Source organism: Haemaphysalis longicornis, unplaced genomic scaffold (assembly GCF_048455015.1).
Source record: "Haemaphysalis longicornis isolate Haplotype H1 unplaced genomic scaffold, Haemaphysalis longicornis Haplotype H1 scaffold_8, whole genome shotgun sequence".
In the NCBI taxonomy this organism is placed as follows: Eukaryota; Metazoa; Arthropoda; class Arachnida; order Ixodida; family Ixodidae; genus Haemaphysalis; species Haemaphysalis longicornis.
In genome coordinates, this window is record NW_027526445.1 from 13,136,303 (window position 1) to 13,141,439 (window position 5,137).

The window sequence follows — 5,137 nt, forward strand, 5'->3', positions numbered from 1 at the left end:
GGCGGTGAGAGTTGGGTCTTTATCAGAAACTATCTCCAAGCATCAGGCCAAAAGAAGGGATAGAGAAGAGGGGACATAACTAGGTCAAGGAAAATTAAAAAAAAAGGGAGGGAACCACACAAACCCACACACAAAAAAAAAAGCAATGACCCGGCAACTGAAATGGCAGTGTAACCCATGGTAACATTCCTGGAACAGGCCTGCCCTGATACTCAAAAACGAAAAGATTAAGTTAGAGTGACGTACGGGGCACAAGACCACGCGGAGTAGAAAAAAATAGAAAAAAAAATGAATAAAACGGAATTCCAAAAACAAAGGTTGGAGGGATGCGGGCGAGTATTATGCTAGACGCTAAGGAAAGAAAAAAAAGGAATTAGGTGACCAGGTAAGGACAAGAGGGAGCGGTGATCGTCTTTGGATAAAGTATATGCAAGACATTGCGTATTTCTGTATTCCTGGTGAATATCGCAAGGCTTCCATGTTTCCCCTAGACGCATTAATTACAGAAGGGTTCCATGGAGTTGAATTTGTGAATTATATAGGATTCTCGGTATTTCCTGCCCCAGGAGACCTGAAGTTTGACTGAAGTATATACAACTTAAGGTCATCAAAATGGTGGCCTGGTTGGTTGAAATGCTGCGCCACAGCTATGGAGGATTTGCTAAGAGTATCTGCCCGGTGACCATTAAGACGTAGGCTCATAGGTTGACTCGTTTCGCCTATATACTGTCGGTGGCACATTGAGCATTCCAACATATACACAATGTTGGATGAAGTGCACGTACAACTTGAATTTATCGTGTGCACATAATTACTGGCTGTTCTTTTTACAATGCAGTCGGTCTGCAGATGCCTGCAAGTCTTGCATCTGGGGCGGGAGCAGCTGGCTATGACTGGTTGCTTGGAAGGCCCTGTTTTAGCATGCACTAAAATATCTTTTAGGTTCCTGTTTCTCCGGTAGGTAAACCTTGGTGCTTCCGGGAAAGTTTTTCTAAGTCGGTCGTTACTCACTAAAATGGGGTAGTACTTACGCAGTATATTGTTTACGTTTGGTAGGGCGTTTGAAAATTTAGTTATTAGGGCAGGCAGCCTGGCGCTTTCGTTTTGTCGCTGTTTGTTGAGCAAGTCATTACTTTTGAGGTTAGATGCACGTTGGTACGCCTTAACGAGCGAGCTTTTGGGGTGGTTCCTGTTATTAAGGGTGGACTTGAGCTCATCTAGGTGATCTACGTAGTCACTGTCATCACTGCATACTCTTCTAAGCCTTGTGGCTTGTCCTACAAAGATACCTTGCTTGCAGTGTGTCACAAACTCGAGCGTACGACGTCTAAAAGTACCGTATAAATATTCCATTTTATTGTACAGAGCCTAATTCTTTTTACACTCGGTTCTATTCGCCCGAGACAAGGCTGGAAGTTTCTCGAACGAAGAGACGGTAACATGATCACCCGCCGGCTCGCCGGCAAGAAAACAACAGAAATAAAACCTCCGCCACTCGGGTTTCGTCGAAGCTTCCAGTACTTTCGAGGAGGTGCGCGTGGCCTTGCCAGTGCTAAAGAGCGGCGATGATTCTAGAAGGGAGAAGAGTGAAGTTATTCGCTGACGGCGGCGGGCGCGCTGTGTGTTGTGCTCTCCCCCTCCGCGCCGGCACGGCTATAAAAAGAGAAGCCACACCTAAACCCACCAGCTACGTTTGGACGTCGTGATTGACAACTGCACCTGACAGTTTGTACATCACACCATCGGCGACCCGCGCCCTGGAGGACTCCAACGTGCTCCCGGGCCTCGAATCACCGTGATCGTCTCGGACGGCCTGGCCTACAGCGAAGCCACGCTTCCCAGGTAGCCGAATCGCCTCCGACAGCGGTGCATCGTCCGGCCCGGTCGGTGAATATGCTGGGACTCTGTCTCTCCTATGCATCGAACTGTTCGTTTCTTTTTAGTTAACTGCTCCGATTCGTAATATTCATTTGTTAACGCTCCTATTTGGATCCTTTTGTGTAATTTTGGATTGTTTCTTGTATTTGAATTCCATCTAAGTTGCCTGTAATTATCGATCCGTTACCTCGTGCTTGTGTTGTAACTTGCCTGTCTGAATATAAGTCTTTGTGCTGTTTTCCGTTCAAGGCTCTTGCTCATTCTTGCCGCTCTGTTCGGCGAAAGCCGCACATCAGACGGCCACCCCCTTTGTCACCTGTGCCCTGTGGATTCGGTGGGGTTTGTTGGCTCTCTTGAGTCGACTCCCCATATCTTCCGACAGTGCACCCTATTTTAAGGAAACGGGTGACACAGTGTCTCGTGTGATGGCTTTTATAGTCTAGGTACTGCTGCCTTTCAGTCGGTTTTCTAGAAAGCGTGGTTTTAAGTTTACTGTTGTCTAAAATGAAGATAGTATCTAGGAAGTTCACTTCTTTCTCAAAAAACTGGTAGGAGTATTTAATAGTCGGATGCGAAGAATTGAGAAGAGATATAAACGTTTCTAGAGTCGCGCGACCGTGTTCCCAAATAATGAAGATGTCGTCTATGTAACGGAGGTATACCTGAGGTTTATGCGGAAAAGAGCATAATTTTTCGCGTTCTGTGTGAGGTTTTTGTTTCCAGACTATATAATAAGTGTGTGTGTGTGTGTGTATATATATACATATATATATATATATATATATATACATATCATAACTTGTAAATGAGGGGCTCGGTGAAATAAGACAGAAAATAAGGGTTGGCAGTCAAGAAAACCTCGGAAAGCAAAGGGGATGTTCTGGTGGGTCATAGAAAGAGATAAATGTTTTGAGTCAGAAAGAAAGTTGTGAAAAACTGCCCGCCGGGTAGGATCCGAACCCACAACCTTCAGAATACCGATCTGGTGCGATGTATATATATATATATATACATAAATATATTTATGTGTGTATGTGTATATATATATATATATATATATATATATATATATATATATATATATATATATATATATATATATATATATATATATATATATATATATATACATATATAAAAATATATATATGTATATATAGTTATATAGTTAGGAAATGATGGGCCCATTAGGAAATACAGAAATAAATGCCGGCATTCTACAAAGCCCAAGAAAGCATAGGGGAATGGTTGGACTGTATTTTTTTTACCGTTAGTTAAAATATATATATGTATATATTTTTTTTTCATGTTAATTGAAGCGAGAAAGAAAGAAAGGAAGAAAAACACGCGCCCAGAGTGGGGACCGAACCCACGCTTTTCGATTACATCTCGAATGCCTTACCAATTCTGCTATCTGGGCGACTGTGTTCTGCCTCACTTTCTGGGGTATTTATATTTACTACAACTGTATCTGACGCTTGAGGGTGGTAGCCAGTGCCACTCAGACTACACGCGGAGAAGGGGGCCTTCTTTTCAACCCCCGGGGCGTGACGCGAACGTCTATAGCCTGTCATAAGCAGGTAACTGGCGGGAAACCCTCTTGGAAAAAAAATATATATATGTTTTATTTCACTAGCCGTAAAAAAAATACAGTCTAACCACACCCCTATGCTTTCTTTGGCGTTGTAGACTGCCCGCTTTTCTTTCTGTATTTCCTAACGAGCCCCTCATTTCCTAACCATATTATCCTGCGAAAGCTTAGCGAGGGCCTCGGTTGTGGAAGCCTTGATGCCAAGGTAGCATAAGAGGTTTTCCCGCCAGTTACCCGCTAATGACAGGCTGTAGACGTTCGTGTCACGCCCCGGTGGTTGTAAAGAAGGTCCCCTTCTCCCCGTGTAGTCTGAGTGGCACTGGCTACCACACTCAAGCGTCAGATACAGTTGTAGTAAATATAAATACCCCAGAAAGTGACGCAGAACACAGTCGCCCAGATAGCCGAATTGGTAAGGCATTCGAGATCTAATCGAAAGGCGTGGGTTCCGTACCCACTCTGGGCGCGTGTTTTTTTTTCCTTTCTTACTTTCTCGCTTCAATTAATATGAAAAAAATATTATATATATAATTTCACTAACGGTAAAAAAATACAGTCCAACCATTCCCCTGTGCTTTCTTTGGCGTTGTAGACTGCCCGCCTTTTTTAATGTATTTCCTAACGAGCCCCTCATTTCCTAACCATATTATCCTGCGAAAGCTTAGCGAGGGCCTCGGTTGTGGCAGCCTTGATGCCAAGGTAGAATAAGAGGGTTTCCCGCAAGTTACCCGCTTATGACAGGCTGTACACGTTCCCGTCACGCCCCGGGGGTTGAAAAGAACGTCCCCTTCTCCCCACGTAGTCTGAGTGGCACTGGCTACCACCCTCAAGCGTCAGATACAGTTGTAGTAAATATAAATACCCCAGAAAGTGAGGCAGAACACAGTCGCCCAGATAGCCGAATTGGTAAGGCATTCGAGATATAATCGAAAGGCGTGGGTTCGGTCCCCACTCTGGGCGCGTGTTTTTCTTCCTTTCTTTATTGTCTGGGTCGTGCCGCATCCCGTCGTGGCTGACGACATGTCCGAGACCTTTTATGCTTCGAGAGGCAAAACGGCACTTTTTGGGGTTGAGCTGAAGGCCAGCATTGGCAAGCATGTTAGTATCTAATCCAGGAGTTTTAAGTGTTTTGAAAAGGTTGAAGAAAAAGTAACGATATCACCAAGATAACATATGCACGTTTTTAAGTTAAGGCCCTAGAGAACAGTGTCAAGCATCTGCTCGAAAGTTGCAGGAGCGTTACATAGCCCGAAGGGCATCCCAATAATGTCATATAGTCCATCAGGGTGGCAAACGCTGTCTTTTTTATCCGCCTCATGCATTGGAATTTGCAAATAACCAAATATCTTGCTGTTCCCCGTCCAAAATAAACCTCCATTCACAATTAAGTTTCTTGACGGCAGCTACGGTCAACCATCCCTTCAATGTTAGCAATGGTGTTCCTTCAGGAATATGCAGTAGTCATCGTAGATTTTAATCTGGTGGTTTCTAACTCACCGTTTGTTGGTTTTTCTTGAAGAAAATTCCAGCTTATCGCGTGCTCCTATTAAACGATAATGTTTAACTTCACGGCCTCACAAGATCTTATGCGAAAGCACGCATTCCGGGAACGAGTGGCTCTTCGATCTTTCATCGCATAACCCATGTGGCTAACGGGATGGGTAACTC

The 5,137-nt window shown here is 44.1% G+C and overlaps 1 non-coding gene across 1 annotated transcript; it reads left to right on the forward strand.

Annotated features, from left to right (window-relative positions):
• The first annotated feature begins 4,357 nt into the window (after positions 1-4,357).
• On the forward strand, positions 4,358-4,429 carry Trnai-uau (transfer RNA isoleucine (anticodon UAU)). The gene has a single exon. It is a non-coding gene; the product is annotated as a tRNA-Ile (tRNA).
• Positions 4,430-5,137: the final 708 nt, after the last annotated feature.